The sequence below is a fragment of the Hemicordylus capensis genome, chromosome 9 (assembly GCF_027244095.1).
Source record: "Hemicordylus capensis ecotype Gifberg chromosome 9, rHemCap1.1.pri, whole genome shotgun sequence".
Lineage (NCBI taxonomy): Eukaryota > Metazoa > Chordata > Lepidosauria > Squamata > Cordylidae > Hemicordylus > Hemicordylus capensis.
The window spans coordinates 4,983,538-5,008,354 of record NC_069665.1 but is presented as its reverse complement, the minus strand read 5'-3'; the positions used below and the strand labels follow the sequence as shown (position 1 = coordinate 5,008,354).

The following is a 24,817-nucleotide window of genomic DNA, read 5'->3' as shown; positions in this document are numbered from 1 at the left end:
ATATGGGAGATTCCCACCCCACCCCCAAGGAGAATAGCAACCAGAGAATAGCAATTGCATTCTTGATGTTTCAGTATTTGGAATGGTCATCTCTGAAATGCTTTATAGCTCACACCCACATGGGGAAATACTTTGGCACCCAGCTGCTGCCCCAACAATACACTGGAAAGGACTGTAGGAAATAATTACCACAATAAACAGCTAATTAGAGGGCTCAAAAGCCTACTTTGAACACATTTTTATATATGTATATCAAAGGCTCAAGTAAAACAGCAGGCATGGCTGTATTTTGTTCCACTCTTCATGGCTATAATTAAGATTTTATGTGTACCCAAACCGATCCCCATTCTCTAGATCTAGAAAGCCAGGCAAAAATTGGGAAACTTTGGATAAAGCTCTCCAAATGCATATGCTTTTGTAGACAGATTCTCCTCCTAAGCTACAGCATAAAGCCCAAGGCAGCCTCCTATCTGAAGAATGCATCCATCTAGTCATCTGGAGGAATGTGAAAATTGAGGTGGAGGGGACCTTGGAACCCAAGGCAACTGGATCCACTTCCAATCAGACCTAGACTTCAGCAAATATAGGGGAACAAAGTGTTGGAAGTTAAGGACTTTGTGCTGTCTTGTCTCAGACAGTGGAGGACAGACTAGTAAGTCAGAGGGCTAGAGGGTCAAGACATTGGTCATCCCTTCTCCACTGCACTGACACTATCCCTTTGAAATGTAGATTGCTGCTCTTAGGGATCAACTTCCTTCCTCTCTCTCTCTTCCCTACCTGCCCTTCTACCTTGCAACATGGCAAGCTCCTCTCTCTCCCTGCACCATGTGTGCAGAGAAGATGCAGAATCCAACTGCATCCAACTAGATAGATAGATTAGAGATCCTAACTCCTCACTTTCCTATCTAGAATGGAGTTCCTTAATAAATGCCTTATATATTGATTTGAAACTATGAATTGGCTCCAAGTTACTTTACTCTCAACATACATGCATGCCTAACTAAATCCGCTGTGTTGTGCCTCTGTGCACTCTGCTATGATGAGAAAGGGATTCTCTCACCACAGAGAATTTCCAACACAAAGGAAGCCGCTTTATACTGAGAAAGACTCTTGGTCCAGCTCAGTATTGTCTACACTACAATATTTTAGGCAGGGGTCTCTCACCTCCCTGGTGAGCCAAAGGATTGAACCTGGGACCTTTTGCACGCAAAGCAGATGCTCTTCCACTGAACTGCAGTCATTCCCAGAATATGGGCCAATCCAAAATGGAGGAGAACTGGTCTTATGGTAGCAAGCACGACTTGTCCCCTTAGCTAAGCAGGGTCCACCCTGGTTGCATATGAAAGGGAGACTTGATCTGTGAGCACTATGAAATACTCCCCTCAGGGGATGGAGCAGCTCTGGGAAGAGCATCTAGGTTCCAAGTTCCCTCCTAGGCAGCATCTCCAAGATAGGACTGAAAGAGATTCCTGCCTGCAACCTTGCAGAAGCTGCTGCCAGTCTGTGTAGACAATACTGGGCTAGATGGACCAATGGTCTGACTCAGTATATGGCAGCTTCCTATGTTCCTATATTCCTGGTTCTGTTTCAGCCTTCAGAAATTCCTAGGAGCACTCCGACCTACTTCCAAATCATATCAAGTTACAGGGTGGCACCATGGGAATCATCACAGTGGGGCCACAGGCTGGTTTTACTTGTAGCTAGATACAGTTGTGAGCATGTGTAGCAGCATCTAAGTTCACCAGAGATTTATTTCATCTGCTTCTGGTGCTCATGCAAGTCTCCAGCAGGGTAATTTTGAAAGTGGGTGAGGGATCTAGCTGTGGTGGACACCTATTGGCTAGCACCGATGCAACCTTACCCTCAAGCAGCAGTAGCAGATTTGCAACTTTCAAAAAATTGTTTGTGTTATCTTTCAGGGGGACAAGGAGAATAGAAAAATAAATGAAAAATATGCATGTACGGATGTTTTTAATAAATGAAAAATATGCATGTACGGATGTTTTTTAATTTAAAAAAGCAGACAGCAAAACTGTTGGCTGATTCACTGTTGTTGAAAAGTATGTCTGTACAGCAAGTCACAAAGGTAGTCGCTGAAGCACGCTCAGTGACTTTTCTTAAAATTTGCTGCTGTCTTCACCCAACTATCTTCTATCTAACACCTTCTCTTAAAACACATAAATAGGAAGTTGCCTTCTCAGTAGTCAGACGATTTGTGCCTCTAGCTCAGTCAGTATTGGCTACATAGACTGGCAGTGGCTTCTCCAAGGTTACAGGCAGGAGTCTTTCTCAGCCCTATCAGGAGGGAACTTGGACCCTTCTGCATGCAAGCAGGCAGGTGCTCTTCCCAGAGCGGCCCCACTCCCACCAGGGGGATATCTTACAGTTCTCCTCCTGAAGACTGGCCCCAAGCTGACCCACTGGCTATACTTCAGAGCAGAGCACCAGCAGGAATGAAGGGGTGGCAGGCTTGTGGGCGGTGTGAGTGTTTTATTTGTGCAAATGTTGGCAGGATAGAATGTGTGGTTTATGGGTCAGAGAGGCAGGGGACCCCAGAACAGAGAGCACAGGGTCCTCTTTTTGTTTAACTTGGCTCTTCTCCTTGCAGTGGTTCAAATAGTTCATGAGTGTGGCAATAGGCATAAAAAAGACAACCTAATTAAAAACGTCTGAAGAATGAAGCGATTGATTTGTGAGGACCGTTGGGTCTCGCTGACTGATGGTCTCCTTCTGCTGGGGTTTGTTTGAGATCGGTTCCAGAAATACCTGTGGATAGTACAGAGACTGCTTTGGGAAGCCTTTGGTGCAGGACAAGACCAAAAAAATATAATTCCTTTTAAATGCAAGGTGAGTAGATTCAACATGCTGTGTTGTGCTGTGGACACATCAGAGTCCAGTGCCCCAGATTTGGAGCTGCACTAACTTTTTCTGGGCTCCATCCGAATTGTGAATTTCTGTCCTAGTGAGGGCCTCTTGTCTTCTGTAGCCTTTGCAATTGGCTTTGGACAACCTGGGTAAGTTTCAAGTGGTGCCAATGCGATGTTATTTTTAATTAAAAAGCTGTAGATTTTTTAGTTTTGTTACATATAGAAATAGGTGAAATGCCTTTCAAGAATCCTTTTTTTGGGGGGGTAGGCTAAAAAAGCCCACACTTACCTCCTTGCAGAGACTGAATGATGAAGATGGAGGAGGAGGAAAAGCCATGTCTGGGCAGCACCAGCTCAGACTGCAAACAGGGATCTACATGAATGAATTAAACTCTGTATGAGTATGAAATGATGAATTAATCCTTAAAGCATGATGTCTGAACTGATAAGGCCTAGACTTAGCTCTGCCACCTCATCTGCTGTTTGGTGAGTCAGTTGGGTGTTTACTGGAGGGTAGGGGTGTGCCACCAAAGACTGGCTTAGTTGCTTCAATTTCCTCCACCCCCTTCCTATTCTCAAGGGGCTCAGGGCAGCTTCCAGCCACTTTAAAATACTCCCTTTGATTCTGATCATGAGAACAAGCCTATATGATTGTCAGAATGTATGCACTAAAAGTCTGGTTGTCCACCAGGCAATATTTACCCTGCATTCCATATGTTACCAGAACTGCGGTCTGAAAAGCCAGTAAATGCCAGATTGGGCCATCTTCTAGCACGGTTTTGTTCTGAACCTGCTAGAATCCTCTAGGTTCTGCTCTAGTGCAACACAGGAACATAGGAAGCTGCTTTCTACTGAGTAATGGTCCATCTAGCTCAGTATGCTCAACATTGACTGGTAATGGCCCTCCAAGGCTTCTCTCCCAGCAACATCTGGAGATGTCAGAGACTGAACTTGGAAGCTTATGCATGTAAAACATGTGCTCTACCACCAAGCTATGGTCCATCCACTGGAGGAGGAAGCTCTTCCAGTGTTCACATGTAGTCTCCCACGCAAATGCAGACCAAGGTGGGCTTTGTTTAGCAAAGGGGACAATTCATGCTAGCTACCACAAAACCAGTTCTCCTCCCCAAGCAGACATAGAACCTTCCCCTGGCTCTTCTTGCTGGCCCCAAGAAGGAAGCCACCAATTATTCCTTGGAGGAATAGGTCAAAGCCACCAACACAGAAAAAGGTTGAGTTGCATTGGGTTGGATTCTGTTGTATTCTTTCATAACAAGGAAATCACCTTCTCTTCAGAGCCAGCCCTTCCAATTTAAGACCTGTTTTTCCAAAGGCGTTGGAAAGTGCAGGCTTCTCGCTCATGCAGTTTACACAAAGAAATTGAACCAGCTTGAAATAGCTAAGCAGGCAAAATGTGAACAGAAGGGCCTTGTTGTGGCTTTGGCCAGTAGCAAGTTGGGTGAGAAGGGAAACTATCAACCTGGAATCCAAAGCGAAAAAGGTTTCCCTAAGGTCAGAGATACCTGAAGGGATGCCAAGTGGTTTGGCATCCAGACTAATGAGATACAATCCAGCTGCACATGGAAGACTCTCACCTTCAAGGAACATGAAGCAACTTTCTTGGTTCCCAGTGCAAAATGCCCTGTGCTTTGGTGGATGCCGACTCCCACTTGCTTCTCACTTTGGTACCTGGACATGTATCACTAGCAGAGCCAGACCACAGGCGGCCATGTCTGGCCACCCACTCACCTTACCCCCTACGTCTGATGCAGGGGTTAGCCACACCCCCGGGTCTGACATCAGACATGGGTGGCGTGGTCTGTCTCAGAACGGGGCTGTGCAGGAGTAAGAGCCAGGCCGGTGCTGCGTTTGCAGCATGGCCAGGAGTGGATCTTCTCTGCCATAAAGTCAGGGAGAGCCACTTCTGGCCACGCTGTGAATGCAGAGCTGGCCCTCCAACTCCCATGCCATTAGATGGACCAGCTGAGCGGGGTGGGTGTGTGTGTGTGTGGATGGAGGTGTGTGGGGACAGCCTAATTGAAAGCTGATTAATTTGCAGTCTGTGAATAACGTGTCATTATTTTAAGCAGAATAAAGCAGAGCAGGAGGAATTATATGATACTCAGAAATGCAATTCATGTTTGCTGTATTTCCCGACAGAGGAACCTGGAAGGCATTCCTTTATCACGGGGCTCCCGCTTTATTATACTTTCTTCCCACATGTACGAAGAGAGAGCCAACAACATTACCCTCAAGGCACTGTCTACATAATACCGAGTCTCAGCTATCTGCAGACATTTCCACGGAGACTGACTGCATGCCGATTTCATGCAGAAATTGGCCCATTAACACAAAGTGCCCAGATCTTGTTCAAGATTTCTCTGCCTGCTGAGGTCTGGCTGTCACATGAAGCTTCCTTTCCACTGCCGTAGAGTTAATATGTTGGTACTCCAGTGTGGCTACTGAATTGTCATTATAGTCCTGGGATTGTTGCGCATTATGGGTGCTTTATTTGTCTGAATAGTTGTTCGAGGACTTAGAAGAGAAACCTTCTTCCAAATGGTCAAGGAGAAAAGTTATTTATATAGTAGAGTTTATTTTAGGCTCAATTTTATTGTGTATTAAAACGCATCGAAAGGTATAAGCTTTGTTCTGCAGCTGCTTTTGTTATGGCCACTGAATTCCAAAAATGCCCAGAAATCCACACTGAATATGGTGTGTGTGTGTGTGTGTGTGTGTGTGTGAGAGAGAGAGAGAGAGAGAGAGTTCTTGTTGAGTCTTATTAAGATTTAGTATTGTAATTAGGTTAATGCAACCAGTTAACATATTATTTATTTATTTATTTATTTATTTATTTATTTACACAGACAGGTGTTATTGACTGGTTTGTTTTATCCAGATATTGAGTCCTTCCCAAGGACCTGGGATGGCTGAATTTTATTTTCAATGTTGTTCTGCTGTTATAGATATCATCGCAGAATATAGGCTGTTCCGAGTAAAGCTGCTTTTTGTAACTGGCTGATGGTGATTTCTGTGGCCCCTATGGTGTTGCGGTGCTCTTCAAGTTGTTTTGGAATTGCACCTAGGGCGCCAGTTACCACTGGGATTATTTTGGTCTTTTTCTGCCACAGCCTTTCAATTTCAGTTTGTTTATCTTTGTATTTTGTGATTTTTTCTATTCTGCTATTCCCTGGTATTACTGTCGATTATTTTGACTTGTTTTTCTTTCTTCTCGACTACAGTGATAGCTGGTGTATTGTGTGGCAGATGTTTGTCTGTTTGTAGTCGGAAGTCCCATAATATTTTTACATCTTCATTTTCTTCAACTTTTTCAATTGTATGGTCCCACCAATTTTTGGCTACAGGTAGCTTGTATTTTTTGCAAATGTTCCAGTGTATCACCCCTGCTACCTTGTCATGCCTTTGTTTGTAGTCAGTCTGTGCGATCTTTTTACAACAGCTGATTAGGTGGTCCACGGTTTCATCTGCTTCTTGACAAAGGCGGCACTTGCTGTTTGTTGTTGACTTTTGCTCTTATTGCATTTGTTCTTAGTGCCTGTTCTTGCGCAGCCAGTATTAAACCCTGTTTCTTTCTTCAAGTTGCCATTCTTAAGCCATTGCCAGGTCTTGGTGATGTCTGATTTTCCACTTATATTGTGCAAATATTGACCATGCAGGGGCTTATTTCTCCATTTTTCTGCTCGGTTCTTGACTTGTTTTTTCTTGTAGGCCTATTTTCTTGTAGGTGGTTGTTGTTGTTGTTGTTATTATTATTATTATTATTATTATTATTATTATTATTACATTTATATCCCGCTCTTCCTCCAAGGAGCCCACAACAACAACTCTGTGATGTAGGTTAGGCTGAGAGAGAAGTGACTGGCCCAGAGTCAGCCAGCTAGTTTCATGGCTTAATGGGGATTTGAACTCGGGTCTCCCTGGTCCACTCTAGCCACTACACCATGCTTGCTCTTTTGTTGTGGGTCCATACTTGTAACCCGTGTTCCCTCTAACAGGGATTCCTAGAATCCCCAGCAGCAATGGCTGTTGCTTGGGGATTATGGGTATTCTAGTCAACAACATGTGGGAATCCCTGTTAGAGGGAACATGGCTTAAAAATATATTTTTTAAAGTGTGGTTGGACCAACTATAGCAATTTATTTATTTATTCACATTCTGTATAACACAGAAGTATTTTTATCCTAGTCCCTCATCATCGTGGTTGAGGAGGAGGCATTGATGTTTCATGTATAGACAGGGCCCAGTCTAGCATTGAAGTCACCAGCCAAGACCACCAGTGCATCAGGGTGAGAGAGACTGAGATCTACAGTGTAGGTTTCCAGTTCGGCCCAGATGATTCTTAGCTGGGATTTCCGCTGTTGTGGAGGGAGGCAAGTATTAATTATGAGGAGGCAGCAATGACTGAGTTGACTTAGAACTGTCATAGCGTAGTGCTTGAGAGGGGGAAGAGCTCTTGTTGATGCGCTAAGAGTGCTGGAGACTAGTATCCCCAAACCGCCTTTTGATCTTCCCTCTCTGGTTTGGCCCTAACCTAGAATGAAAGGAATCCATTAAGTGATGTTTCCTCCATTGTCCATGTTTCCTGTCTTAGGATGACGTCGTGGGTGGTTTGTAAAGAAGTATGTTCACAAGCACATGCAGTTGCAGTGGCACCATCAACCAGGCAACCCGATTACATCGCTAGGAAGATAACATATGGCAGGACAGTGATACTTGGGGTCAGATTTAGGTCAGCCCAACCCAGGAATTCTTGAATGGTCCAGCTCTATTTTTGTACAATAAAAAGGGTGGTGCAGAAGGGGGGGTTGAAGCCACTTCCCCTTGGGTTAACGTGTGCAGTCCCTAGGCTTACTCATGAGAAGAACCATCTAGCAGGAGCAGCATGGCCTCAAGTGACGGGAGATTCCTCTTCTGTGATGCTGATGGATGCTGCTCCTGGGGGACAGGGGGATTGGGCAGAATCTCTAATAATGTTCAACAAAAGCCTACCCCTTCTCCCACAGACAGCTTTCAGCTGGCAGCATCTGGCAGCATCTGCTGTTCAGCCCATGACAAGCATGTGGGCTGAACAGCAGATGCTGCCAGCTCTCCCTATCTTGGCAACTGCCGTGAAGAAACAGTCCAAGCAGTCCTTCAGCCAGTCCAGCCGCCCATTGGAACATATTCATCTTTATTTTTTCCCAGAACAGTGACCCTACTCTCCCGGGGTCTTTCCCAGAACAGTGACCCTACTCTCCCGGGGTCTTTTATAATCGCGGGGGGGGGGTCCCCTCTCCCATGATTCCCTGTGGTGGCTGATCGGCATACACCATAACATTGATCCAGACCTGGAACATTTTCAAGAGAGCGAGGATCTCTTCCCTGTCCCGCTGTTTCCCTGGTCAACCCACCCAAGACCGCCTGGACATGTGGAGTGGCAAATTCCCCTTTGGCTGCATGAAAGGGGGTTGCTGTGTGAGAGCTCTATTATAAACCAGAAAGAATGGGGACCCCATGCAAGTGGGGGCCCCTTTATTTGGATGGCCTGACTCATGAGAGTGCAGTCCAACAGAGGCCTGAAACTTACTGAGCTTCTGGCCCTCCCCAGTAGATTGGCTCTCTCATGAGAGGGCTAATCCCTGGGCAGCAAGCCAACATGAGGGCAGGAGTGTGGTCTGGTATCCCTGGACTGCTTAGGTAGGGTCGGCCATCACAAGAGCATCCTTGGTCTCAGGGGACCAGACCCCAGGATCCATTGCCATCCCTCATATACATATTCCCTCATGGAAAGTGGGCATGGTCCCTTCCTGGAGTTGCAGAAAAATAGTGCCCCCTCGGCATCTTCCCCCTTGCCAGCAGTTGTGCTTGTGTGTTTTGGTGCAGGGCTCTTACGAGCGCGGAAGTGCCATTGCTTCAATGTCATGGAAGAGATTTAAATGCCCATTCCCTGCCAAGGGCGGGAGGTCCATTCATTCAAAACAATCTCGATTGCATTCGGCACTCCCCCTTGAAGATGCTGGCCAACGCCTACAGCCCTGTTTACATTCTGATGCCTTGCCCACAATCTAGCAATGTGAGCACTACGGAACTTGCTGGGATATGGTCTCAGTGAACAAGGAAGGAGGAGTCCCCCCCCCCGCATCCTGAAACAAGGTTGTCAGGCTGTGGTTGGACAAACATCTACGTGTATTCATGGTTACAAAAATTAATCGTGGGTTCAGCAAACTCCGGTTCCACGTTACATGTGAAAGAGGCCTATATTTATTCCTTCAGTCCAAGTATTAGTTTTTCTCCCACCTCATTTTCAAATCTTTTCCACTGACAAGGAAACCTTTGCTTGGCAAAATACTCAGGGCATTCCCCTTCCTCCCCCTCCTCCTGGTCCTTTGTCTTTGTGTGTGTTGCAGTTCACAAGGGTTCTGGATGGCATCCAAGTCTCTTACTACAGGCTTTTGTCTGTCAAGAGATGTGTTTATTATTATTTATTGATTATTATGTATTTATTCAATTTCTATACTGCCCTTCCAAAAATGGCTCAGGGCAGTTTACACAGAGAAATAACAAATACATGTTATGTGTTAAGTGTTACTGGAAGACGGTTGAGATTCGAGGTTGACCAAAAAGAGACAAACCTATTGATGGCCTTGGCCAAAGTTGCCACAGGAGAGAAAGATTTTTCCAGGGACTTGAAAGCAGACAGTTGATTCTTCCATCATTTGAGGTGGGAGCCGGCCAGCCTGATCCACCTCCTTTGCATTTCTCACCCTTCCAGGCAAGGCCTCCACACCAGTTTGAGTCGGATGGCATGGCTCTTTCCAGGCCTGGGTTGCATGTGTTGAGCTAAGGGCCTGAATCGCTTCCTTGTTGGCCGCCGTCTCACCATCATCACCCAGCCCTAACTCTGATGGGCCTGCATTAGATGTTCATTAAGAAAAGCAATCACATGAAGAAAGGGAGGGAAATGGCTCCAGGGAGGAAATTAAATGGGTCTTTTATCTACTTGCTTAAATAGATGTTGCATTATATGGCCTTTTTGCATCTCACACCATGTGCTTGGGCATTCTTGCTCCCACAAGTATTGCATTCCTGGAAAGAAGTAATGGGCCTCCTTCTTGTTGATTTATGGCAATGCCAGGAAGGCTATAGGCGGAGGTGTTTCTGAAATGCCCCTCTTCCACATTTCTGAATTATCTGCTCTTGTTTCCAAAGTGGAACCAATACATTAGGAATCCTCCAGTGTTCCATTCTTTAATTTCGAGGTTTTGTACAGAGCACTGGAGTTTACCATACACGTGTTCCTTCATGTTTTATCCACCCCAAATGATCAGGGGCCTACAGAACCTTCCTTATGAGGCAAGGCTACAACATCTGAAGCTTTTTAGTTTGCAAAGAAGAAGACTGCGGCAGGGGCGTAGCAAGGTTGGAGTGGGCCCAGAGACAAGATTTAAAATGCCCCCCCCCCGAAGCTCAGCTCATGAAGTAAAGAACTCTTAAATGAGGCTGAATAGTGGTAACAAAAAGCAGAGTAAAGATATGAATTTAGTAAAAATAAATTTAGTAAAATTTATATAAATATAAAGCAGAAGCTTCCCTGCTGCATAAAGAAACATAGTTGGGCCTCCTAGTGCTCTTGAGTCAGTGTTGGACTAAGACCAGGGAGACCCAAGTTCAAATCCCCATTCAGCCATGAAACTCACTGGGTGACTCTGGGCCAGTCATGTATTTCTCAGCCTAACCTACCTCACAGTAGGGGTGTGCACAAAACTGGTTTGCCTGATTGAAGTCCAAAATGGTTTTGAACTGAACTGGTCACGTTCTGTTTTGTGGCACCAAACTCCCCACCCCTGTCTCTGGCTTTAATTTGAGCTCATTCAGTGGTTTTAAACTTTATATATATAAAGTGGGGTGTGGGGTGCAAAAAAACCAAACAAACAAACAAACAAAAAAACCACCACACACCTTAAAGTGCTACACAAGACTCCTATTTTTAGTTTTGCATAGATAGATGATAGACACACACACACACACACACACACACAGAGATAGATGATAGACAAACACACACACACACGTCGCTGTTCCAGTGGCCTCAGGAGGTACTGGTGCAGCTATGGGGGTGTGTGTGTCTCTGCAGTCTCCCTCCCCTCCCACAGCCCCCCCCCCAGTTCTGCAAGGCCATTTTGGCCCATTTTGGGGCTGTTCCAGCCCTTTGCCTGGTGGTGGGAATTTTGGAGGCCACTGTGCATGCTCCCTCGTCATTTGCATGGCCTGGGTCACACATCCCTACCTCACAGGGTTGGGATGAGGATACACATTACCATGTACACCATTCTGAACTCCTTGGAGGAAGAGTGGGATATGAATATGATAAATAGATAGATAGATAGATAGATAGATAGATAGATAGATAGATATTCTCACACTCCTCAAAAGCATAGGACGTGGCCTACCCAAGTTCAGGAGCTGTGTGTGCTCCCAATATCTGATCATCTGCCAGGGAAATGCAAGGTAGGAGAGGGAGGAAGTGAGCGTGTGTGAGGCTCCTGCTGGGAAGGAAAGTATTCCCCCCCACCCGTCTCATTCAACTGCTGGGTAGTCCTCCTCCCCAGCATGAGTCTCGCACACTATCACGCCCTTCCCCTTCTACCTTGTTTTTCTGGTGCAATCAAAAATCAGGAAGACAGGCAGCTTCTGTGGTCCGGCAGGAGACTTGTCCTGCCCGATTCATCATCGTGTGCGCTGCCTGAATGAGTCAGAAAGAATGCTGGGCTCAACTCTCTTCTCCCTGCCCTGCTACTCTTCTGTATGCAGGGATATTTTTGGACGGGGTGGTCGTGTAGTTCAGAAAAAGGTTTGCCCCTTGTGTAAGCAGGTCTTTCACATAGATGGTACGGCAGAGGCAGAGGGAGGGTGTCAGATGCCCTTCAGCTTAGGCCGCAGAATGGCTTGAGAACCCCACCAGCCGGGCATGTCTGTCTTTGCCCTGCTCCAGAAGCAAGGAATACTCTCCACCATATATATATTTTTATAGAAAACATTCTGCCTGGTGCTTTTGGCTCATTTCTCTGCCTGAAAAGCCTCAGCAGAAATTCTGGTTTCTCAAGAGGAAGGTGTAAACCGATCTGGGTTAGTTTGGGAATATGAGCAATCTGGTGCCAAGGAAGGCTTCTAAGAAACTGGGCCCTGGAACTCAATGGCTGGACAAGCATATTTTTAATATTTGCCATCAGTAAGATGTTTTCATTGAGATCTGCAAGACTGAATGGCATTCAAGGGTCAGCATAGAATTGCCGTGCTGGAAGAGAGGAGACAAAACTCCATCAAGCCCCATCTTTCACTCCATTAGTTTCCAATTCGGGCTTCTGGGGAATCCTTAAATTCTCCCCCTGCTGATCAAGGACTCCTCATCCGGATGATGGCATCTGATATATCCCTCCACCAATGTGCAGTCAAGGGGCAGTGTTGGGTGGATTCTAGAGTGCATTCTTGTGTTATGTAGAGCATTAGTGAGACAGTTGGTGTAGTGGTTGGAGTGGACTGGGGAGGCCAGAGTTTTTCAGCTAGGAAGTATACTGGGTGATTCTGGGCCAGACATTTATCCTTCAGGCTTACCTACCTCACCGGGTTGTTGTGACTCTGAGCTCCTTGCAGAAAGAATGGGATATAACTGTAGTAAAATAAATAGTGAGGCCCAAGAGGCCTGTGGCAGTGGTGCGTGTGAGCAGATGGGGATGCCCAGGAACATGTTCGAAGTTTCTTCAACATACAAGGGCACAGAAACCGATGCCCACCAGCCTACCAATCTCGATAGGTAGGAAGAGTGAAATTAGAGGCCCACTGCCCTGGGGGCCTCCAGAGGCAAGTCACATGACTGACTCCCCCAGCTGCGCACTCGCCCGGGCTTCCTTCAGTTGTATTCATCCTCCAAAACTGATGTGAGTGTTAAAACCTGGAGCTACCAGAATAGCATGTCTTTATCTAGTACAGGCCTGCACAACATAAGGCCTGGGGGCCGGATTCGGCCCGCAGAGATTATTTTACTGGCCCCTCAGGTATTCTGTAGCAACACAAGAGCTGGAAAGTGCCTTATAGCGCCATCCTGTGCATGCGTTCTCAGAAATATGCTCCATGATGTGCCCAGTGAGGCTTACTCCCATGTAAGTATGCCTAGCATTGCAGCCTGAAAGCAACAACAGTTTAAGGAGAGGAGAGGACTTGGCATTTGTTTGGGGCTGACATGCACTCTAGAGGCCCCACTCATTGAGCACAAGGACAGCACCTATTCTCTGACCACTATTCTTGGTTAAAACTATGGGTCCATTGACGGGGGGATAGATGCACAAGTAACTAATGTAATAATTTAAATTTTAATGTAATAATGTGCTAAAAATTTGATCTCGGCCCCTGCACTCCACATTGTGGATGTTTCTGGCCCACTAGGGCATTTGAGTTGTGCATCCCTGATCTAGTACCATGAAATGACTTGCATCGTCCACAATTTACAAAACCTTAAAAAAATAATAATTTAGGATGATGCGCTATTGTGGCACATAGAAGATATATATATGTGTGTTTCTTTATGCAGCGGGGAAGTTTCTGCTTTCATTTGAATATTCCTTCTCTCCTCCGACACAAACATGGAACCCTATGCAAGCCTGCACACACACAGTCCCAGCTTCCATCCCTGGCAGCATCTCCAGGTCCCTAGAGTCCAGGTCCCTAGAGTCTAGAAAGACTCCTGCTTGAAACCCAGGAGAGATGTTGCCAGTCAGTGTAGACAATACTGAGCTAGATGGACCAGGGGTCTGACTCAATAGAAAGCAGGTTCCTAGGTTCCATGATTGATGATTGATTGTGCCATCAAGTTGGTGTCGACTCTTAGTGACCGATTCTCTTCAGGATGTTCTGCCTTCAACTTGGCCTTTAAGGTCTCTCAGTGGTTCATTCATTGCTGTTGTAATCGAGTCCATCCATCTTGCTGCTGGTCGTCCTCTTCTTCTCTTTCCTTCAAACTTTTCCCAGCGTTATGGACCTCTCAAGGGAGCTGGGTCTTTGCATAATGTGTCCAAAGTCTGATAGTTTGAGCCTGGTCATGTGCCTTTAGTAGAAATTCTGGATTGATATGTTCTAGGATCCATTGGCTTGTTTTCCTGGCTGTCCATGGCCTCCTCCAAAGTCTTCTCCAGCACCCAAGTTCAAAAACATCAATACATTTTCTGTCTTGCTTCTTCAAAGTCCAGCTTTCGCATCTGTAGAGTGTAATGGGGAAAACCATTGTCCGAATGATTTTAATCTTTGTAGGTATAGATACGACACGGCATCTAAATATCCTTTCCAAGGCCTTCATTGCAACCCTACCAAGTGCTAGTCTGTGGCGTATTTCTTGACTGCTGGATCCTTTACTGTGGATGGTCGATCCTAAAAGGCAGAAGGTATCCACCACTTCAAGTCTTCATTATCAATTCTGAGGATGGTTGCTATACCCGTTGTCATTAGTTTAGTCTTCTTCTTTAGACTTTTTTTTAGCCATAGTCCCATTTTTTCAGTGTGCTCCTTGACTTTCATTACTAGAACTTGCTGATCATCCACATTCTCAGCTATCAATGTGGTGTCATCAACACAGCGCAAGTTATTGATGTTTCTTCCTCCAGGTTTAAAACCACACTCATCCAGCTTCTCTCAGTTCAGTATATAAGCTGAATAAATGAGAAAAGTTCCATACCCTCTGCCATTGAATTGATGAAAGAAGGGTCATGCTTTCTAGCAATCACTGACTGCAACTATGCAAAACTAACAACAGGAGTTTTGTGGCACTTTAAGGTAATTTTTTTTTTGCATTAGAATAGTTGTCATACTATTCTAATAGTATAGCAATAGCACTTACATTTATATACCGCTTTATAGCCAAAGCTCTCTAAGCGGTTTACAATGATTTAGCATATTGCCCCCAACATTCTGGGTACTCATTTTACCGACCTCGGAAGGATGAGTCAACCTTGAGCCCCTGGTCAGGATTGAACTTGTAACCTTCTGGTTACAGGGCAGCAGTTTTACCACTGCGCCACCAGGGGCTCTTAGTCATACAATCACTGAAAAAAGAAGACTGTGTTCAAATTCTCTCCCAGACTCAGCTAAGTGGACAAAATGCTGGTCAGTTTTTTAAAACATTAAACTAGCAACTAAAACACTGGTCAGTTTTTTAAAATATTAAACTAGCAACTGTGGGGAGGAGGGCAATTTGCATTGGTACCATTGTGTGAGGGCAAAAGGTTGAGGTTAAACATTCTCTCTCTACATGCCACAGTTCTAGTTCTGATGGTCCCTCATGGCTGCTATTTTCATGTACACAACAACAAGGGAAGCACAAATTATGCTCCTAGGAAAATAGGAAGCTGTCATATACTGAGTCAGATCATTGGTCCATCTAGCTCAGTGCTGTCTACACTGACTGGCAGCAGCTTCTCCAAGGTTACAGGCAGGGGTATCTCACACATGTATTCTCCCATTCACATGCAAAACAGGGCAGACCATGCTTAGCAAAAGGAACAATTCATGCTTGCTACTACAAGACCAGCTCTCCTCCCCTTCTAGGGGTGCATGCGGTTTTAGCACAAAGAGTGCTCATTCATAGCACCAGGACTATGCATCTTCATAACCTAAATTTAATTCCGAAGGTGTAGCGAAAAGATTTTGGCAAAAATGAAACACGGAACAGAAGGAAACCGCGTCAATCCAAGAATTAAGGGAAATGGCTGTTTTCTGAATGCAAGGGTTTTGAGCTCGCTCTTGTGAAGATTTACGAGATGCATCTGAGTGAAGCAAGCAAGGGGGCTTTATGGTGGTGCCTGAAATCCCCGAGGAATGGGATTCCGTAATCTTCCAAGAAGTGCAGCTGTTTAAAACTATGCTTCCTTTTCATCGGAGATGGCAGGAATCCATCCTCAGCAAGCTGGACGCGAAGTGGGCATCTGGAACAAACAAGTCGTACCCTAGAATCTTGAAAAGTCAGAACTCTCAAGTCAGAAGTTTAGCAGCATGGCAGGCTATCAAGCCAAGAAAATTATAAAACCACGTTAAATTCAGTTCAGTTGAAAAGATCTGCATCCCTGCCGCCAAGAAATCAAAATACAATCAAGAGGAGGGAGAAAACAGGCTCAGCTGAGGTGCGGCTGTATGTTTCCTTGATAATTACAGTCCTTTTCAGACTGTCACGCCATCATGGCAGAAGACTGGAGAGCATAAAAATGCTGGAGGCCACCACACACTTCTTTGATCAATTACATTTTAACCCGAACCTTCCTTCAAAGAGCTCCAGATAGAGATAAAGAGCTTAGTTCAAAGAGCTCCAGCCGACATGAAAGGTTCTCAACCTTGAGTCCCCAGATGTTATTTAGGGAGGAGAGCTGGTCTTGTGGGAGCAAGCATGAATTGCCACACCTTTGTTAAGCAGCGTCTGTCCAGGTTTGCATTTGGGTGGGAGACACCATGTGTGAGCACTGTAAGATATTCCCCTTAGGGGAATAGGGCTGCTCTGGAAAAAGCACCTGCCTGCTGGCATGCAGAAGGCCCAAAGGGAACTCCAAGACAGAGCTGAGCAAGACTCATGCCTTTAGCCTTGGATAAGCCACTGCCAGTTTGTGTAGACAATACTGAGCTAGATGGACCAAGAGTCTGACTCAGTAGAAGGCAGCTTCTTATGTTCCTCTGTTGCAATGACTACAACTCCTAGCATCTCTGGCCACCATTGCCTTAAAGGATGGTGGGAGTTGTAGTTTCATGTCATCTGAAGATCCAAGGTTGAGAATCGCTGGCATATATGGGGAAGGGAGCTGGTCTTGCAGTAGTGAGCAGGAATTGTCCCCTCTGTTAAGTGAGCCTTGGTTTGCCTTTGGATGGATGACTATATAAGAACACTGGTTCCTAGGGTGCACCAAGGTAATTTGGGTGCCTGGACCACCCAACAACGAGCCCCCCAATGAGGCTCCCCCAAACCTCCTTCGGGGGGACCCCACCAAAGCTCCATTTTTTAGAAATTCTTACTGTGGCCGAGCAGTGGCTGTGGGGGGTTGGAGAGAGCAGAGCAGTCCTTCTCCCGTCTCCTCCCCTACCCTGGCAGTGGTGGGGACCAGAAGCAACGCTGGGCCCAATCCATTCAGGCCACCGTCTTTAAGCAACTGCAAGGTGCACCTGCGCAGTTTAGAGATCCTCGCAAGCCTGTGATGTCACGGGCTTGTGAGGATCTCAACTGCGCAGGCGCACCTCTTGCTTTAAAATGGTGGTACGAACGGATGGGCCCAGTGTTGCTCCTGGTTGCCACCACCACCAGGAGAAGGGGGAGAATGACTGCTCCACCCACCCACTCCCCACAGCCCCCGCTCAGCCGTGGTAAGAATTTTTTAATAAACACAGCTTTGGTGGGGCAGGCATGGGGTGGCCCCCAGCCCTGGCCATTTGGAGGGCCCCCCTGGACCTTGGAGGACCGGACTGGGTCCCCAAGGTCCGGGGGTTAGTGCGCCTCTGCTGGTTCTCCATAGGGGATGGACCATAGCTTAGTGGAAGAGCATCTGCTTTGCATGCAGAAGGTCCCAGGTTCACTCCCTGGCAGCATCTCCAGGTAGGGCTGGGATTCGTTTATTTATTTATTCTTTATTTAAAGTAGTTATACCTTGCCCCTCCAGTACACTACTGCTCGACTCTTGCCTGCAACCTTGGAGAAGCCGCTGCCAGTCAGGGTAGCCAATACTGAGCAGGATGGACTAAGGGTCTGACTCGCTAGAAGGCAACTTCCTATGTTTCTACAGCATTATTTCATTTTTAAAAAATTATTTCTTACATTTATATCCCGCTCTTCCTCCAAGGAGCCCAGAGCCGTGTACTACATACTAGAGTTTCTCCTCAGAACAACCCTGTGAAGCAGGTTAGGGTGAGAGAGAAGTGACTGGCCCAGAGTCACCCAGCTAGTTTCATGGCTAAATGGGGATTTGAACTCGGGTCTCCCCGGTCCTAGTCTAGCACTCTAACCACTACACCACGCTGGCTTTCATTACATATATATTATCTCATACTGCATAAGAAAAAGAAAGAGAGAGCTTATAATCTCCAAGGGAAGGAGAGAGATCAGAGGAACAAGGGCTCAATGTGAGCTTTATGGAACTGCAAATTTTCTCTCGGAATGCAGACTAGGGGGTTAAGCCGAAGGCTTCGTGGGAAAGGTAGGCTTTTAAAAGGATGGTGTGTCTTATGCAGGGATCCCGGCTTTTTCCAAGACTAATGTAAGGGGGGGAAATGAACATCTGGATGTGTATTTAAGGGGAGCGTCACTGTGATTAAATCTGAGACACAGTACTTGGTTGAGCTCATTTGTGTGTGTGCACGTACGCCCACATGTGCACGTGTTTGCTCATAATAAGCAATCATTTCCAGTTTGCAAGTGCTTTTCCAAAACTAGGGGTCTTTTTAATGCAGTGGTGCTCTTTCTGCTGGGAAGAGATGCATCTTGGTCAGTGTGGTTCTAGTATGTTGTAGACACGTCCCATTTTCCTCGAGCACAGTCGCAAATTGCTCCCACCTGTAGCTAATGATTACAACTGAACGTAGGGACACCCTTCCCCGCCCAATCTCTCTTTTCGTAATTAAGACACATTTCAAGATTACTGTGAAATAATGGCATCTTAAAGAGGCCGCTCTGCTTTCCTCTTACCCTGCCTCAGCGTGGCAAGAAAGCAGCATAAAACTCCCACATATGTTCAGGCAGGCGGTAATGGAAGTTACCACATGCACTCTAAGAAAGCGCCCTCCTGTCACTGGAGATAATAAGATTGTTTGCTTCTCTCTCCCCTTCTCTAAGAAACACTGTCACCTGCAGCATCCAAGCAAACCACAAGATCATGGCATCAAAGGGTTGCAATTGCCGTAATGGGTGAGGAGTTAGTGCCTGACCCCGTAAAAGCCGTCCTGGCAGATGTGTCAGCCCAAAAGGCAATTGAACATCTGGGGGTGCCCATGGCAAGCTTGCATGGCCATTCAGGCGGATGTTGACCTGAGTTGATTTTTCCTCCTTCCGATGTTGAAGAAGTTGAGCTCATTTGGAAACTCCTTTCCATGTACTGGTGAAACAATTTTTAAAGTGTATTGAGACACTCGGGGACAGGAAGTTGCCTTATCCTGAGTCAGACCCTTTGTCCGTCTCGCTCATTATTGGCTACACTGACTGGCAGCAGCTCACTAAAGTTCCAGGCAGGAGTGTTTCCCAGCCCTACCAGGAGATGCTGCCAGGGACTGAACCTGGGACCTTAACTTAGGAACACAGGAAAATGTCTTATATCAAGGCAGACCATTGGTCCATCTAGTCCAATGTTTCTCAACGTTTTTGGAGTCATGGACCAGTTCATTATTTGTGCACAGTTTCCCAGACCAGCAGTTAGTAAAGGGGTTGCCCCCCCTTGCCCCCACCCCTGTGCACCCCCCCAAAGGAAACAAACATCATCCAGCAGTAAGGGCTGCCTGGAAATGAGCTCCAGAGAGCTCCCACCAGCCCAAAGTTTTTGGGGTGTGTGTATGTGTGTGTGATTTTTATTAGTGATGGCTCATGGACTGGTACCCAACACCTTGCAGACTGGCATCAGTCCATGGACCAGTGGTTGAGAAACACTGACTTTCCCAGCCCTCCCTGGCTTCTCCAAGATAGGCCTGAGAGAGACTCCTGCCTGCAACCTTGGAGAAGCCGCTGCCAGTCTGTGAAGACAATACTGAGCTAGACAGACCAATGGTCTGACTCCGTATATGGCAGTTTCCTATGTTCCTATGTTTCCTATGCCAGGGAGTGAACCTGGGACCTTCCATATGCAAACAGATGCTCCACCACTGAATTACAGCCTCATCCCCCCAAATATGGAACACTTTGTGAATTTGTGGGTCATCCTTGGGCAGGAGCCATGCCCACCTTCTCAGTATCTCTCCAGTGTAAGTATGTGTGTCACCAAAGTGAACAAAAAAGAGCTGGAAATATTGTTCCCTCTGCAACACCCTCTACATTCCTTCTATTCACCCTCATAACAGACTTTCCCACTCCTACCCTAGTGTTATGCCTCTGGGCCTCCAAGTCCTGTTGGGGACAAACAGCACCCAAATAATGGAATTGTTTGGTGAGCAGATAATTATTCCAGCTGTTTTCTACTTTCAAAGCAAACACTGCAATTCAGGAGATATTCAGCCCAGCCCTAATCAAATACTACAAGTTAAGCTGTGTTAGAAGTGCATTTTTCTTTTGAATTTTTATCAGCCAGCAGGCATCAAATTTCCTTGAATATGAGACACTGTCCCACAGGTCTTGGGGATCTTCCTGAATTCAAGCCAGTCCTTTATTCACCCATTCACTTGATCCCCAGTTCTTTTCAGCCACAGCCGCTTGGTCTGCCTTGCGGTTCTTTATCAAAGGCGTCCCTGAAATCCTGATAAATGGAAGCATATGCCAAACCGGCACGTAACCACTCAGGCACGCTGGGTTACTCCAGGCATTTTCCTTGGAAAGTGGCTTGCTACTTTAAGGCACTTCTGATGTGCAACTAGGCAGTGGCTTCATTCTCAGGGCTAACCAAAAGGAAGGGGAGGGCCAACTCCCTTAGGAGAATGCCCAACATCCTAACTAATACTGAGCTTCTGCAAAGGCTGCTGTGCTAGCTCGTTGCCCTGGAAGTCTGGAGCTTGCATGCCAGAGTCAGACAATTGGTCCATCTAGCTCAATATTGTCTACACTGACTGGCAGCAGCTACTCCAGAGTTGTAGGCGGGAAAAGCTGAGAGATGCCAGCCCTATCTGAAGATGGCAGGGATTGAACCTGGGATCTTTGGCATGCAAGGCAGATGCTCTACCACTGAGCTACAACCCCATCTCTAAAGTTTAGTTGCATTGAACTCAGGCCTCCTGCATGGCAGGTAAGAATTCTACCACTGAACCATCAACACACACTGTACAGGAGTAGAGATGCATATGACACAATTTTTTTGATCTGTTTCAAATTGGAATTGAATTCTGAAAATTTGCCTCGAATTAGAATCAAATTTGAATCTGGTCTAAAAGTTCGATTCAAATTTCAATCAAATTTGAATTGATTCCACCCTGATTTGGCATCTTTTTTAACCAATTGCAGGGGGGGGGTCTGAATGGTTTTTAAAGGTCCGAATGGCTCTCAAATTGAATTTGACTCAAATTTCAAAAATTAAATTCAAATTTGAATCAAATTACCCATTTAAGGGGTTTTGATTTGAATTTGACTCACTTGAATCACCAACATTTGAGTCAAATGGATTCAAATTCGAATCGATTTTCACACCCTTATTAAGAAGTAAACTGCTTCTCAGCTTTTTACTGTTCCATATTACTCTTATGGCCAATTACTGTGATATACCTCTTAGTTAAACAAACATAAGGTTGCTTTGTATTTCGGAGGGAAGCAGCTATAAAACGTTTGGCAATGAGATTTTGAACCAGCTATGCATGGGAGCCTGCAAAGCTTGTGAAGTTCCCTGCATCTTCATTGCATTGCAGTACTGGGCCTACATTCCTGGATTGCTGCCTTCTGCTACTGCTGCTGCTGATTTCCCCCCAAAGCTTCATGATCTACACAACCTCTGAAGGTATTTTTCCCGTCTCAGTCTTGGACTCCGTTGTTCACTGGATGCTCATTTCAGCTACACCCTTTCTTCGATCACATAGGAGCAGGGCCAGTAACGGTAAAGTTGCGCCATCGAGTCTGTGTCGTGGCGCCCACAGCGCCCTGTGGTTGCCTTTGGTAGGAGGGGTTGACCATTGCCATCTCCCGCGCAGTATGAGATGATGCCTTTCAGCACCTTCCTATATCTCTGCTGCCCAATATAGGTGTTCCCCATAGTCTGGGAAAACATACGAGCAGGGATTTGAACCAGCAACCTCTTGCTCGCTAGGCAAGTCATTTCCCTGCTGCACCATTAGATGGCTCTAGCAGGGGCCAGTTGGTGGTACTTAAATTACAAATGAGGTGGTATTGGTAAATACCACCTTACCACTGATTGTGGGAAAGGACATTTAACTGATGTCCTGCAACACCCTCTTCTAATTTCTTGAAGGAAATGCCTTTGATTTGTGTTACTGAAGCATAAAGGGTTGCTATTTTAGTGTCTCACTTTTAATGTTGCTCAGCAATAAATACAATTCTATAATGTTCTTGGGAGCACATTTGTGCTATATATTAGGCTTTTCTTGCTAGCATGAATTGTGGTGAATATTGATGAACTCCTGGGAGTTAACAGAGGTCACAGAAACCTTGAATGGATTCCTTTTCTAACACAACCTGATTTTGTACCCAGGTTGTTCCACAGAAAAGTTGGTGTCATATCAGAACCAGAGCTCATCATTCCGCATAATTATATCCAGTAACAGTAAACAGTTAGTCCCTGGCTAACTGGGCAAAGAGGCACCGTTAAAAGTGGCGATTCTCTTGTATTTAGCAGAGGTAGAGCAAGTGGCCCTGTCCAACCCCGAGACAGCAGTCCTCCAATGACTGCTCACTGATTTCTGTCTTGTGTTTCCTTTTGTGAGCCCTTTGAGGACTGGGGAACAGCTTCTCCTCCATCTCCGCCACCGCTTCCTCTGTAAAGTGCTTTGTGAACTTTTGTTCACAAGTAGTACACTGTAGTACATAATATAGCATCCTATTAATAGTATTCTATATATTACTATTATTATTTTACACAGCCAGGCAGGTGTTATTGACTGGTTTGTTTTATCCAGACATCGAGTCCTTCCCAAGGACCTGGGATGGCTGGATTTTATTGTCAATGGTTTTAGATATCGTCGCAGAATATAGGCTGTTCCCAGTAAAGCTGCTTTTTGTAATTGGCTGATGGTGATTTCTGTGGCCCCTCTGGTGTTGAGGTGCTCTTCAAGGTCTTTTGGAACTGCACCCAGGGCACCAATTACCACTGGGATTATTTGGGTCTTTTTCTGCCACAGCCTTTCAATTTCAATTGGTAGATCTTTGTATTTTGTGATTTTTTTCTATTTCTCTTTCTTCTATTCTGTTATCTCCTGGTATTGCTATGTCGATTATTTTGACTTGTTTTTCTTTCTTCTCCACTACAGTTATATCTGGTGTATCACAATACACCAGATGTTTGTCTGTTTGTAGTCGGAAGTCCCATAATATTTCTACATCTTCATTTTCTACCACTTTTTCAATTGTATGGTCCCACCAATTCTTGGCTACAGGTAGCTTGTATTTTTTGCAGATGTTCCAGTGTATCATCCCTGCTACTTTTTCATGCCTTTGTTTGTAGTCAGTCTGTGCGATCTTTTTACAACAGCTGATTAGGTGGTCCACGGTTTCATCTGCTTCTTTACAAAGGCGGCACTTGCTGTTTGTTGTTTTGCTCTTATTGCATTTGTTCTTAGTGCCTGTTCTTGTGCAGCCAGTATTAAACCCTCTGTTTCTTTCTTCAAGTTGCCATTCTTAAGCCATTGCCAGGTCTTGGTGATGTCTGATTTTCCACTTATATTGTGCAAATATTGACCATGCAGTGGCCTCTTTTTCCATTTTTCTGCTCGGTTCTTTGGTGTTTCATTGGTGTCGAATAGTTTCTCATTATTGACCATTTGAAGTGCATCTTCTTCACTGTCCTTGATATATTCTTCAAGGCCTCTTTTCTCCTCCTCTACTGTTTGATGGACTTGCAGCATTCCTCTTCCACCTGAGCTACAAGGGAGGTATAGCCTATCGACATCACTGTGGGGGTGCATGTCATGATTTTCCTGGTCTTAAGATCAAGCGCCTGGGTCCAGTCTATTATTCCTGCAGTGTATCTGATAACAGGTATAGCCCAGGTGTTTATGGCTTGTCTGGTGTTCCCGCCATTGAGTTTGGACTTGAGGATTTTTCTCTTTTCTAACTCTCTCTTTTCTGATTCACTTCCAATTTTTCTTTTAACTTCAGTGTGTGCGAAGTTATCAGCCTGGAGAATGCCCAAGTATTTGTAAGGTTCTTTCTCTTCCAGGTTCTTGATCTTGCTTCCATTGGGCAGTTCTATTCCTTTTGTTTTTGTTATTTTCCCTTTGTTCATTATTAATGCAGCACACTTGTCTAGTCCAAACTCCATTGCTATATTGCTACTGAATATACGGACAGTGTTTAGCAGTGATTCGATTTCTGACTGGGAATTTCCATACAACTTCAGATCGTCCATGTACAGCAGATAGTTGATTTTACTTGATGTTTTGGATGTTTGGTATCCGAGGCCTGTTTTGTTTAGTATTTGTGAAAGTGGGGTCATGGCGATTACAAACAACAGAGGGGATAGTAAGTCCCCTTGGAAAATGCCTCTTCTAATGCTAACCTGTCCAAGTGTCTCGCCATTGATTGTTAACTGTGTACTTCACATGCTCATTGCTTTTTAAATAAATATCTGAATGTTTTTGCTGACACCAGTTGTTTCTAAACATTTTAGTATCCATGTGTGAGGCAATGAATCAAAGGCTTTCTTGTAGTCAATCCATGCAACACTTAGATTGTTTTTTCTTCTCTTGCAATTTTCTAAAATCATTTTGTCAATCAGCAGCTGGTCTTTTGTGCCTCTGGTGTTTGGGCAATTTCTTTTCTGTTCAACTGGAAGCTGTTTGTTAGTTAATAAGTGTTGCATCACTTCATCTGCTATTATTCCAGTTAATAATTTGAACATGGTTGGCAGACAGGTTATCGGTCTATAATTACTTGGAACTGCACCTTTTGCTGGGTCTTTCATGATGAGATGAGTTTTCCCAGTTGTTAGCCATTGTTCAATATCACCTCCTTGCAAAATGTGATTGAACTCAACTGTTTTGATAGTTGTTTATGAAGGCTTGTTAGGTGTTTAAGCCAAAAGCCATGCAGTTCATCATCGCCTGGAGCAGTCCAATTTTTAATTTTATTTGCTCTTTCACTT

At 45.3% G+C, this 24,817-nt stretch overlaps 1 non-coding gene across 1 annotated transcript; it reads right to left on the bottom strand.

Annotated features, from left to right (window-relative positions):
* Nucleotides 1-19,751: 19,751 nt before the first annotated feature.
* LOC128334636 (U6 spliceosomal RNA) lies at nucleotides 19,752-19,856 on the bottom strand. Its single transcript, XR_008311347.1, has one exon. It is a non-coding gene; the product is annotated as a U6 spliceosomal RNA (small nuclear RNA).
* Nucleotides 19,857-24,817: the final 4,961 nt, after the last annotated feature.